Below are 14880 nucleotides of genomic sequence, written 5' to 3'. Positions count from 1 at the left end.
CGAATGCTAAACTTCGGCTGTCGGTCCATCATATCTGCTTTAGACTTTCTTCATTTTACCGTTAGCATTTGGTCTCTAATATCTTAGAGAATTATACATATGTACTTATGTATATTACAAACATATATGTACATATGTACATTTTGTAAATATGTTAGATGCGATGTCCACAGTGCGATGCACACAGTATGTGCGTTTGGTATCTGGGCACGGCGGCTAAAAATAGCGAATACACCGAAATAGATGTCGAACATTTTATTTTGTGTGATTTCATTTAAATTAAAGAAAACTCGCAAGAGAAAATTAAGATTTTGCAATGAAAGCTATTTAATATGAATATGTGTGTACATAAATATATTTCATATACCTTACACTGGCCAGTATATAGACCCTTAGGCACATAGACTATGGTGAATGCAAAGAAAATACAATACAATTTATACCTTGAATAGGATGTATTCGAATATATCTTAATATTTATATTATCACTCTTACGAGCCATATCGTTTTAGCCTTGTCCGTGTGTCAGTCTGTTTATTCGCTCGGTTTTTGAAATATCGATCTGAAATTTTGCTCACGTCTTTTACTCCTAAAGAAGATATAAATTCGTCGAGACCACCAAAATTGGACCACTTTGTGTTATATGCCATACAAACTGATTGATAAAAATCTTGAAAAATTAATTAGAGATTTCCCATATCCAGATAGACGCACATAAAAAACTGGATCAACTTAGCTCATCATATTGATCATTTACATATATTTTTAACATTTTTGTAGAATTTTTTTGAACAAATGGAATCCGCTTCAAAAGCTTTAAACGCGTCTTTCTCGAATTGGTGTTTTCTGGGTTGGTGAACAAAATTTTTCCGAAACGACTGAACCGAATTAAAAGAAAACTGTTCCTAGATATACATATTTGTCATTTAATGATTGAAGGAAAAATATTTTTATAAGAATATTGAAATTTAAGACACTCTAAAGTTTAAGTTTTTCCAAACAAAACATAAAATGTTTTTGAAAGCCGGCATTTTGTTAAAATCAGAATTTTTACTACATTTACATTGATAGAATTTTTTAATTGGGCTTTGGGATTTTGGATAATTTTAAGTGGAAAAATCATCTTCATTGCCAGCCACCGGTTTTGGGAAGTTGTCCTGGAAATCGGCTACGGGATTAAGGGAAACCAAAACTTTTCAAATATAATGGCCGATTATTAAAATACATTAAGGGTTTACATGGGTTAACGGGTTTCAAAAAGTCGATTTTTTTACTGTCTTATTAAATTCTAAAACACCTCTAGAATATTGTCCCACGTTTTCAAGTTGATCCGAGAAATAGTTTCGGAGATACAGATGAGAACTTGTGCGATCGAAGTTAGCTAGGCTAAGTGCGTCGTCTTTAAGCGCGTTTTTCTTGAAACTGTATTTTTGAAGTCGGTTGGCAACATTTCTCGAGAACTACTTAAACGATCTTCATGAAATCTTACATAGGCCTTTGAGATAAAGTTTTTAAATACTTGGATGAAATATTTTTTTCGATTACAGCTATTTGAAATAATGTCGAGAAATTTTCTTTTTTTTTCGTAAAAATGTGTGCTAAAAATTAAATTTTCAGTTTTTTTCCTTCGTCAAAATTCTAAGTTAAGACTTTAACTAAAACATATATTTTTTGACTTAAGATGATCCTGTAAGGAGTTATCCTGCCAACGCGCGCACATCTTTTTTCTGAGAAGATACCGGAAATGGCGTCACAATGGCCGAGCTTAAGATATTTTTTTTTCAAAAATAATAGCGTATGTTTTTAAAAAGTTCTAATAAAATATTTAATTTTTTTTATGTAAATATACTTTTTTTATTTATTAATTTCTCTTAATTTTTTTTTTTTATTTTGAAGAAGATATGACCCCTTAATTTTGCTTAAAATTAAATTCATGTAATTAACTTTTTACATTTAGAATTTGAACAGTATTTTCGGTATATTTTATATATTATATACATATTTGACATTGGTTTATCAGATCATTGATTGCATGTATCCATTTCAAGGCATGATTCGAACACGAAAAGTTTGTCCCACTATAGACATAGCTCCACACACAAATTATATCCCATTAAGCTAGAAATATCCCCCTAATAAATTTTTAGGATTTCTTTATTGTTTTGTGAGCAAAAGTTGACAAACTCTTTCGAAATATATGCTTTCGAATATATATATATTTCGAATGTATGAATAAAAATAATTAGGGTAATACTGATGTGAAAAGGAAACATATTGGGTATCAAATAGAGCTGAAAGTGATTTCAGCGGCTACTACTTTGCAATGTGCTGTTCTTTTCATACTGAAGTACAATGAAGTGCGTTCAGAGCAAAACAATTGGCCAATATATTTGACTCATCCTTACCATTATGTGCAATGAAGTTTGGAAAATGTTGGAAAAATGCATGATCATTCAGTTTATAACAAAGGGCTTTAAAGTCATTACGTATTCCAATTTAATTTTGAGAAATTAAACACACCCTAATATTCTTATTATTTTATATATCAAATGGATATGGTAATATACATACATAACAGCGCTTATGTATGCGTATATGAAATGTTGCAGTTTTCATCATCTCAAAAATATGTACATACTATATATCCCTCTCGTTAACAATAGAAATGTGGAGTGATTTGACATCAAGTGCATGTGTATATATGTACATATGTATGCAAGTATGTAAGTAGAATAAACAAGCGATCTTCAGTGAAAGCTAAAAATTTGGCCAGTCTTCAATGCCTGCTGGCTGTTGCTGGCCAATTTGTAGCAGCTCATTAGTATTTAATGCATATTGCACAGTTATCGTTGAAAAAAATACTCTTTATGAATTTAAGAGTGTATATATGAAGATATGTAGTACCTTTCTTGAGGCACAAACTAATTGCTGCGCAGGTGGGTGGCACGAATTCAGTTCCATTCAGAATGGGGTGACATATTTACATAAACGAATAAAAATAACATACATATAAGTATGTATATGGAGGCGGATGAGCCAAAATAAATAAAAATAAATAAATAAAAATTTACAATATATATTGATAAATTTAAAACAATAACAAGATACCAACAACATGATTTATATATGTAGCTTATTTAGTATTTTATTTACGAGTTTTTTAAGTTCTATCGAATTATTGACGATTTTTTGTTTAAAAAATTATATTTCATTTATTTAATAAGTTCTATCATTCAATAAATAATAAAAAATTTGAGAAAAAGTTTAGAGCACAAGAAGTTTGAGAAACTTTTTTTTTGAAAACCTGTGGAAGTCACTATATAGTATATGGAAACAAATACAGAAATAGAAGGGACCGCTTTAAAGCTATTCTGGTAAAGATAGTTGTAAAAATCAATATAATAAGAGCTTCAAAAATATCTCTCAAAAAGAAGGAAATTCAAATTATTTTGAAAGTTATAGCTGTTATTGTGGCAACTAAGCTGGTATAGCGTTAAACAGGACTCTCGAAACTGCTTTTTTCGAAGCGGTCATCACGATAATTCAAATCAGTTATTTTACTTGAAATTTGGCAGAAATATTGCTAAAATATTTGGTAACGCAGGAGCATACAGAAGCTGAAAATTTCTAATTTGTATAACAATATTTTTAAAAAATTCAAGAAAGTTAAAAAATTATGAGCTAAATAGAATAGATCTTTATTTGTATAGCACCCGTTTTATGGTTTTTTTCATTTATGTTGGTACATATATAATTATATACAATTATCATATTTGTCAAAAATTCAGCATATAGTATATTCGTTGTAATATTCTAGAAATCGTGACGACGTCAAACGCCCTTTTTTCCACGTTACATGGGTTTCCTCGAGTAAAAAACAGTATTTTTCGAGAAAAACGCGTTTAAAAACGATGCACTTAGTCTAGCTGGACTCGAGCGCACAGGTTCTCAAGGCTGTATCCCAAAATTATTACTCGGATCAACCTTAGGACAATATTCTAGAGGTGCTGGAGAATTTAATAAGACAATAAAAACATCAGTTTCTTGAAACCCGTAAACCCCGTGTAACCCCTTAATAAAATTATTATTTTTTTAATGTATTTTGTGTACTATTGATATATGTATAAACAAATGATACAAAGGAATATTGTAAAAATATCAATTGAGTTTTTACCAAATGATCAAAAATGTTCGAAACTCGGAACTCTAGATAAGAATACCCTCTTAAAACTTTGTACATAATGATCGGCATTTTGTAGGAATTTTTTGCAAAAATTGGATAGAGCGTTAAAAAAAGTTATAGAAACCAGTTTTTGACTTTCGCACAGCCGGCACAACAACGGGTAGAGTTAAACACAGCCAAATTTACAGTATGTATAACACCCCGCAGAGTTGCATACCATTTTTAACTCGACTTCAATTCGATTAGGAATTAATGTAGTAAAATAAAATATTTTTGCATTGTGAATCGATTTAAACTTGCGATTTAATAGAGCGAAGGCCGGTTAATTGATAATTTAACACCTGTGCGAAAAGGTTATTAAAGAACCATAATATTATATATAACATATAGCTGTGGGATCATTCCACACCTTAAAATAAAATTTGGATAACTTTAACATTTACTAGCAGACTAAGTTTGTTAGACATGTTTTGGAAATCTTAAATCCGTATAATTTTTATCATGAATCGCTTTAGAAAAAAACATCACTTTTGATCAGTGGAGATGCTCATTTCACATTGTCTTGCAACGATAAAAATAATCGTACTTGTAAAACATTTCCCAGATTTGCCAAAAATATTAGATTGTTATTGGGGTAAAAACAATCATTGAACGATATTTTTTTCCAGCAATTTGAAGGAGTCCGTGGAAATCAATTTTTGTTCATTAAGCTTTGCCGCGATTTAACATATTGAACGTGGTAGTAGGTATCATGCTACTAGTCAAATTATTCAGGTTGTGTTATGACATCAACCATGACATTATCCACTAAACGTGAAAATTTAAAAGGATCCCTTTTTATTAAAGTCTAATACTTATCATATTTTTTCCGTCCGTAAAAATTGAGATATCTTTTTGAAACTTGGCACGTAGGTTTCTTAGTACAAAAAAAGTTCGAAGATGGGCGTAATCGGACAACTGCCATGCCCACAAATCGCCATTAACCGAAAAACTAAACACTAAATAAAGATATAAACCGTGAATCCTTGCCTGATTGCAGTATGTTTGTGTGCTACAAATAGGTTGAATCGGATCAATGCTTTCCTTAGCCCCCACATACCTAATATAAAGATTTTATCTTAACGAAATTGAGAGAGCGTGTTTCTCTTATAACGATGCATATATGTGTTTGGAATGAAATCGGGAATCGGGTAAAAACTCGCCCTAGACCCCATATAACCTTATGTACTTGAGATACTTCGAATGAAATGTTCGGTTATATCCGATTAGGTATTTTGGATTACAATTTTTAATTTGATTCTAAGGCTTACAAGTATATTCTTAGTTTTTCAATCCGCATCAGAAATTTTAAAAATTAGTGTTGATTCAGATTTCGGGATCACAAAACATAAATTCCTCGGGTAAATGATATTTTAAATAAATGTATTTTACTAAATTGACTGTCCTTAATTAATACGCCAAATATGTGCAGGATCTATCAAACCAGTTTGTTAACAGCAGTTGCTTCAGTCGGTACACCTCAGTAGTGCGATGCGACTTTTACAATAAATAAAAATGTCGAGCAAAGAATTTTTCTCAAATTGTGTACTTCTACACAAGTTTCGTGTGCGGAATCGTTGCGAATATTGAAAAAGGCTTATGGTGAATCCAAAACACAAGCCTACTAGTACATACAAAGCCTTCAATGACGGTCGAGAGACGTGGAAGACCTCCAACCTCTTCAACTGATGAAGCATATGGTGCTTGAAAATCGTCAGGCAAGTGGTAGAGAGATGGTGGGAAAGCTCGACATCTCTAACGAGTCCGTTCGAATTATTTTGATGGATATTTTGGATATGAACCGCGTTGTTGCTCAACTCATCCCGATAAAACTGAATTTTGAAACATGCTTGATCGTGCGAATTCCGATCCCATATTTATGGAGAGCATTATAACTGCCAATAAGATACGGATTTATGAGTTTAACATGCAAACCTGTCAACAATCTTCGGAATGGAGAAAAGAAAGAGCCGAAATCAAAAAAAAAAAAAACTATGCCAAAGCCGCTCAAAAATCAACTTGACCCTCATAGATAGTTTGGTGCATCAGGAATTTGTTCTGGAGGAACAGACGGTCAGAAAGGAATTATATTTGTCTGTATTGAGGAGTTTGCGTGAGAACATCCGTCTGGAATTGTGGACGAACCATTTATGGATTTAACACGATGATAACACAGCCCGACAAAATTAAAAAAAAAAAAATGTTTGCTTCTTTGAATTTATCAACTGATTCTATTTAACTTATGACTTGAAAAAAAATAAAATAAAAAAGCTATATCATGAAAACTAGAGCTGATAGAGACAAACTGATTACAGATTTGAATTTAGCGCACCCAAATTAACTAGAATCAGTTGATAAATTCAAAGAAGTAAATTGAGGGTGTTGGCCTGTGTAATGCATCATTGCATCGAGGCACGATTGTAACCTAATTTAAAGCCAAAGGTGCTTATGAAAAGTGTTTCGAGGTCTGAAAAAATCGTTGGCATAAGTGTATTACATCTGGTGGGGATTACTTTGAAGGCGGCAAAATAAATATTGATGAATAATTAAATATTTTGCGTTTTATTTACAATTTCGGGTAGATTGTATAGGTTTTAGGTAGAAAGCTTCGAATTGTCAAAGTCTCTAGGGAGAAAATGTTATTTTCATATCGATTTTTGCTCCATTTTTTTAATGTTAAATAATAATTCCCAATATATGTATAACACAAGAATATAACATATACTATATAATATATACTATATAATATTTTAGTTTACTCTTATTTTTAGTATTTTTAAGTCGGGCGTAGCCCCTTTTCATTACGCTAGATTCGAATAAAATGTTTTCCGATTTTTTCACCGAAAATTTTCACGCGTAGGCGGTAATGTGCCACACATGTAAACACATGTATGTGTGTATGTATGTTTTAGCTATAAATACGGATTGTTTAAATAAACAACGAAACCACTTGCACATAGAGGAATACATACACTAAACATATGTATGTAAAACACAAGTATTTTTAAATTCATATACGCTTTTGTGGTATACATACATACATATACGTACCTTTGTAGATACTTTAATGTGTATACAGAACTTCTTGAAGAAATTTAAACAACAGATAGTAATATATAGTACAGAACTCGTACATGCATTCCACATGAGCGTTCTCTATCCGAAAGTAGATGTTTTCCAAAATTGAAAGGAAATTAGATTTTTATTGTTTAAAATAATGGCTTATAATATTTACTTACTTTTTCTAATAGGTCTTTAAATAGAATTTGTTGTATATGGCATCTATGACCGTGTTATCAGCTACCCACTATGATGAAGTGGGGAGAAAAGTTGGTGGAGAGCATTTAAACGTCAATTGCCTGCCGTCACTCTGCGCCCCTGCGGAGGAGGAGAGTGTTGTTTGTATTGAAAATCATTTGACCTAGTTCACTTCAATTCGTATGTATGTAGGTATGTATGTATGTATAAGAATATGTGTCTATTTTTGAATGAATGTATGTGTTTGTTGCACGGCGCTGCAGTTGTGACGTCATCGTTTTGACGTCATCAGCCGTTTAATTGACTCACGTTTGGGGTTAAGGCCAACAAAATGCTAGTACACTCAAGCAACTTATGGTTCAGCGAAAATAATGGATGCGCTTGCAGATGCAGATATTTTGGGATGCACAGCAATAGATTTGTTTCATATATAGAAATGCATATTTAACATATATGGATACTTTTAAATATATGTCGTGAATATTGATTGATATAATAAAATTTACAAGAAAACAAGTAAAACTTCGGTTGCACCAAACATACAAAAAAGTTCCTACACAAAATCTTGAGTTTGATCGGTCGGTTTGTATAGCAGCTATATGCTATAGTGATTCGATATCGGCGGTCTAGACGGCGGCTTCTTGGAGAAAAACGACTATTAGCAAAAATCGTCATGAGATTTTCTCCAAAATTAAATTTTTTTATGAAACGGCTATCAAAAATATAATTTTCACTTTTTTCCCTTCGATCTTCTTGATTAAAAATCCTATTTTTTACTTCAGATAATGCTGTAAAAAGATCTGCTGTTAACGCGGGACTGACGGGAATGACGTCGTAAAGGCTGAGTTTTAAATATTTTCCTTTGAAAATTTCACAAAATTTTTGTTATTGATATACGTAATTTTGGAATAATAAAAAGTTTGAATAAAATATTAAATATGAAAAAAAATTGTAAATAGGCCATTTTTGTTCGAGGAAACCCTTGTAACCCTTTGGTATGAATTTTTTACACTCCTAGTCATTATCATTCATCTTTTCTATATGGAATTTAGCGAAATGTTAAAATACGTAGGTTGCTATATATATTTCTGGACTAGGCAACACTAAGTGTTGCCAGGTGCAATCTGACATTTCCATTGGAAAGTTTGACATTTTTTAGCATAACATCACTCAGAACGTTTTGTCATTTAATCGTGAATTGTTTTATTTACAGGGAATTAAAAAAATCATCTCGGCCAAAAAATGGAATTAACTCGTGAACATTTTCGTGCGATCATTTTTCACAACTTTCGACGTGGATTATCACGACAAGAGTGCATCGATGAACTAAAATCTTTGTATGGCTATGAAGCACCATCCTATAGTACTGTGAAAAACTGGTACAACGAATTCAATCGTGGCCGACGCTCGCTCAAAGACGAATTCCGTGAAGGTCGTCCAAAAACAGCCGTTGTGCCAGAAAACATCGATACCGTACGTGAACTGATAATGCAAGACCGTCATGTAACATACCTTCAGATAGAGGCATGCCTATGCATTTCTCCCACCAGCATACATTCGATATTGCATGAACACCTGGCCGTAAAAAAGGTTTGTTCTCGTTGGATCCCGCACAATTTGACAATCGCTCAAAAAAGGCTCGTGTGGATTGGTGTAAAGAAATGCTGAAAAAATACGATCGCGGTGCTTCAAAAGACGTTTATAAGATTGTCATAGGTTACGAATCATGGATCTATGCGTATGAGCCCGAAACAAAACAGCCATCGACCGTGTGGGTCTTCCAAGACGAGCCAAATCCCACGAAAAAAAAACATTTTCGTTGATAAATATGCTTATTTTTATTATTAGGCCAGAAATATATATAGCAGCCCTCGTAAGGGATAAATGAAACTATCGTAAATCTAATACTCTATCTAATCTAAATCTCTAAATTAAATGTGTTAGGGTCTAAGGTCATCACAAGTGTACATAGCTATTTAGACAGTCCTTTGTAAAACCAGAGAAACTCCTTTTGTTGGCTATTAACTCCCTATTTGTGGAAGGCTACTGAGTTATACATAGTTGTCGGTATATTTCCGCTGGATACTATAACCGGATTTTCTTTGCGTAAGTATACATAACCACCTTGAGTTTTCAAAAAATCGATTTCTCTTTAATTTTATTTTCATAATGTACACGTATTTAAGAATACACACAGACAATTTTTAGAGTGCTTGTAAAGTGCATTGCAAACTTTAAACGCGTTTTTAAAAAATGGTGTTTGCAAAGGTGACCAACATTAGTCTAAAACGGCTAAAGAGATATATTTCTTTAGTAATTAAACAAACATTTTTTCTCACCGATAAATATTTTTTAATAACAAAATAAAAGCCGAAATTTTGGTCAAAAAACTTATTTTGCTTATTCCTTCGATTTACCAGGTTAAACATTAATTACAGAATCTTTTTGGTTTTTTTAATTTTAGAGGAACCAGTTCAGAGATATAATGGTCACCGCGAAACGTCTTTTTGAGAGGAGCTCTCGCAGATCAGCTTTAGTTCCTTTCCAAACGAATATTTTTACTAAGTCTTAAAATAAAATTAAAAGATGCAATAATATGTGTAAAATTTTTTGGAACAATTAATTTAAAAGTTTTCTAAAAAAAAATTTGGAAAATGCTTTTTTCGGTCTTTTAACTGTATAAAGGTAAAACACCTTAAATGACTCCGTTAAGAATCTGGAGAAATATTTCTAATCTATCAATTTTTAAAAACGCAGCGTAGTACAATAATACATGTTTAGTCATATTACTGCATCAATATACAACATAAATACTTTTAAATATTCCATAAGGTGTTAATAGAGATGAAGTGTTTAATGAAGTGTTGAGAAAATTGTGCATAATCTTCATCTATGCTTCATTTAGTGATAACTGGCTACCAATGAAAATTGTAAATTTATGGACCCTGATCGGATTGTCGCCAATTAGAAAAACGGGTGAAAGTTGAAATTTGCTGACGGCTCAATCCACTGATAGCAGGGCAAGGTAGTTTAGCGCGGTCAAAACAATTCAAAGCTTCCATAATATTTTTTCAAACACATAATCCACAAAGGTTAGGTTCTCATATAAATATATCATCTAGAAGCATCTTTCCAATATGTACAATTAAATCGGTAAAACAGTGGATGAAGAATGAATAGAGAGATTTCGTCAATATTAATTTGTTTTTATTTATGGACTAAAGACCGCAGAACACTGTGAAAAATCTAGATAATTTTTATCTAGTGGAGAAACTTATAACGGATACAAATACGTCGATAAAGTCATAAAATCGATAAATCAGCTTTAGCATGTACTAAATCGCTTTTAAGCTTTGCTCTTCGGATACCCAGAGGATACTTGATCTACTGGAAGTAGTGAGCTGCTTGAGCTATATGTAAAATAATCGTTTCTGATCAGTCATAAGTGAATGGCGCTCAGAGAACTTTCGTCACTTGCGTAAAATTCTAAACATAACACCATCCTCCAAGCAAGGGTTCTGCGGAAGATTTATGGTATTTTACGCATTGGCAACGGCACTCCGGCTCTGAGAGTGCTCAACACAGGGAAGCAGAAGAAGAGAAAGACCTCCACTCCGTTCGAAAGACCATGTGGAGAAGCACTTGGCTACACCTAGAATTTCCAATTGGCGCCAGACAGCGAATAGGAAGAATGACTGGTGCGGTGTTGTAAATTCCGCTATAATCCCTTAAGCGGTGTCTATTCGAATAAAGGAAGAATAGCAACAAAGTTGTTTTGAAATCTCTAAAGTCCCTCAGGATTTTATAGTAGATAGTGAAAAAATGCCTTAATATTTTTCTAAATCTCACTTCCTATTTCATGACCAGTAATGGGCTCCAGGACATAGTGATATTCCTGGCACCGCGAAGCAGATGAATTAGTCAGAACAGTCCCTACCCTACAATTAGATTCCGATATTCCCTATATGCCTTTGGCTACTTGTAGATATTTTATCAACAAATATGTTATGTATATTGATGGTTCTCGCAGGAAGTAATTCCTGATATGCTCAACAGCAGATAAGCGTAACATCAATAAAATACTATATAGTATATACTGACTATTAAAATAAAAAAGGAATGAGAGAATATATAGCATATTCTGTATGAATGCAAGGTTGTGCATAGGAAAATAATCACAACTGTCAATCGCATGTTACTGTGCGGGGTCTGGGAACTTGCACATTTATGAATAATAGATGAATTTCATCAGGAGCATAGGGCGGTTTAGAGAGGACATAATGGAAAGAGGGGTCGCGGTTGCATCACAATGGGCCTCATTAATACCTAAGTACTTTGTCAGACATTCTCCCAACCTACCTACTCTTAAGATAGACGTTTTTTTGTACGGTTTTAGTTCTATCCAAAGACGTGTAATTTAAAGTTAGTATGGAACAATAACCCTTTATATAAGAAGAGAGATTTGATATTAATTATCAACTGGCAAAGTCCTTTGTAATAGAAACTTAGAAGAGTTATAATGTTCTACAGTTCTAATAGTAGAATATTAATGAAATAAATCTTTATTTATTTATTCCAAGTCTTCAGGCCTCTGACTTTACATCGATGTGCTGGCATCTCTACACTGCCTAGTTACGAAAAACATCTCTTTAATTTTCTTTTAAATTTTATTGTCGCGGCCATTTAAGAAAATCACTATAACACAAAAACAACGTAACCAACATCAACACTAACAATATGAATTGCAATTTGTGAATGAAATTACATTTGTCGTTGTGCCAACCACCAACCGCCAACCATCAACTAACGCGCAACCATTCACCCACAAACACGGGATTTGTGTCGCGGATGTGAGAAATGAGTGCGCTACGATATTCTGCAAATGCAAGATGCAGCAATGACCCCCACCAGCCACCAGCCTCCAACTTAACGCATCTACAACGTTTAGCTCGTTGTGACTTGGCTTGGCTTGGCTGTGAATCAATGTGTGTGTGTGTGTGCGAAGGTGAATGGCGACGGCGACAATGTTGCTGCTGCTGCTAACGCTGGCTTTGGCTGTGACGGCGCTTATTTTTAGCTTTCAATGTAAAATTGCTTTATTTATCATAACGAAAAATAGACGACCTTTAAACCTTCTCATTTCATTGCTTTCCCCATTGGCTTCCTTCTTGGTTTGGTTTGAAAAATCGTTTGCTAATTAAATTATTGCGAAAATAACTAAAATATGCGTTTTGTTAAGGGCTTGTTAATAATAGTATATAAAGTAAGGCGCAATGAAGTATGGAAATATAAGTAAGTGGCTTTAAGGGGGTAGTAAGGTTGATTCGAGCGAAAAAAGCATATTTTCAATAATTCTTTTTAGAAATATAATCAATATTTATTTATTTGTATATTTAAAGCATAAATATATGATATTTAAAGAATATTCTGTGAAAGTTTCAAAGAAAAATATTAAAATATGAACCGGTGACAGAGAATTTTCGCAGACGTACCAAAAAAAAAAATGTATTCGCGGTGAACCGCATAACTCATGACAGGATCCTTTGAAATTAAAAAAACAAATTGATTTCATTAGTTAATAAGTTTCATCAGGTAACGCTGTCGAGTTTTTTTAATGGTTTTTCAATTTTTTACAACGCTCGGAACTCAAAATACTGATTTTTCATCAAAAACATCAGAAATTTTATTGTTTAAAAATATTTATGTAAGTTAAAATAAAAAAAAAAACTCGACAGTGTTACCTCACAATTTATGTAAAGAAAGACTGTGCAAGATTTCCAAAGGATCAGTTCAGTAGATTTTGAGCTACAGAGTTCACCGGCTTCGAAAAAGTGAAGTGTGAGGAAAACACGTTTAAATTTTCCCAGACGCTCAAAATCAAATCGGAGGGCGAAGACTTACAAGTGTATATCTCAGTCAATTTTTTTAATTGCTCTCAAGTTTTCACAGAATAATCTTAAGATATTGAACATTAATACAAAATAAAAAATGGAAAAACAACTACCTTCCAGAAAATAAATGAATTTATAATTAAAAGAAAGCAAATTAAAGAAAACTAAAATACAACCAAATAAAATTAAAAAAAAAAAAATATTTTTTTTATAAAAATATTTGGGTTAAACCGAACATACTATACTGTCGAAATTTTTAAGATCAAAGTCGGAGAGAAATTTCCAACTACAATCATATTTGGTAACGTATCAACTTATACTATAGGTTGTAAGCTCAATTAGTTTGATGTTTAATATGATATAAACTCAATCAAAGAAGCAAAATTTAATATATAGGGTATATGAAGAAAACATACACCGATAAAAGATATGAGGTTCAGACCAAGGTTTAGATTGGAAAATTTCAAGTGTAGCCAACTGGTCTTTCCAACGGAGTGTGTGATGACTGGAAATATTCTTCGTTCACAACGAGAGCCATATGCGTCGGTTCTTTATCCAGTCTGGAGAAAGCAGAGCTAATGGCGTGGTTGTTGAGGCCAATGATATTAATATCATCGGCGGATGTACCGTCAATTTAGCCCTGTAGCTCGAATTTTCTCCAGCAGTACTAAACAAGATTTCAGTCTTTCAAACAGAACGCTCGATAGAACCTTATATGCGATGTTGAAGAGACTTATCCCACGGTAATTGGCGCAGACTTTGGGGTCTCCCCTTTAATGGACTAACTACATCGCATATATTGAGACTAGGGGAAAATATGTACAGATTATACTACAATGTTGGCTCGTTCACTCAGTAATTTTATTTGATATCAACAGCTGGTCTTACTGAATTTTTTTTTGCAGCCAATCGCTTTACTGTTATATATTTGTTTGTAGAAAAAATTCTTAAATGCTATGAAATATTTTTTGTTTGGTGCATTATCGAAGATATAAGATCGTAAACAGCGTTTTCGGCATAATTTACTGTTTAGTATCGAAAAGGAAAAATTATGTGATGTGTAATTGCTGACCGAACTACAAAATTAGTTTGCAAAATTTCGTTCCGAAAATTTCGATCTTCTGGCTACACCATATTCTGAAAGGAGTCTTAAAGCCGATGCGGATAAAATAAAGTCGTTGTTCGATGCAAGAAATATAAAATTTGTTTAACGCGACTATTCACAAGTGCATGGAAGGTGGAGGATGAATTTCAGAGCCTGACATATAAGTTCCTTACGTTCTTACAGATCAAAATTTTGTTCGTCGCATTAAAGACTGTGTTTTGCTTATCAAACGTCAAAGAAGTGATGCATTTTCTGCAGTGGGTTGTTTGCAAAAATGTAGAGCTCAAGAGATCATGTTATAAAAAAAGCTAACGAGCTCAAATCACTACGAAGACCGTACACATAAAGATGTTACGCTGTCGGCTCGGTGCGATTTCAAAGCGATCGTTTATTTTAAACTTATG

The sequence above is a fragment of the Bactrocera dorsalis genome, chromosome 4 (assembly GCF_023373825.1).
Source record: "Bactrocera dorsalis isolate Fly_Bdor chromosome 4, ASM2337382v1, whole genome shotgun sequence".
NCBI lineage: Eukaryota > Metazoa > Arthropoda > Insecta > Diptera > Tephritidae > Bactrocera > Bactrocera dorsalis.
The sequence above is the reverse complement of the archived record's forward strand: the minus strand, read 5'-3'. Positions refer to the sequence as shown.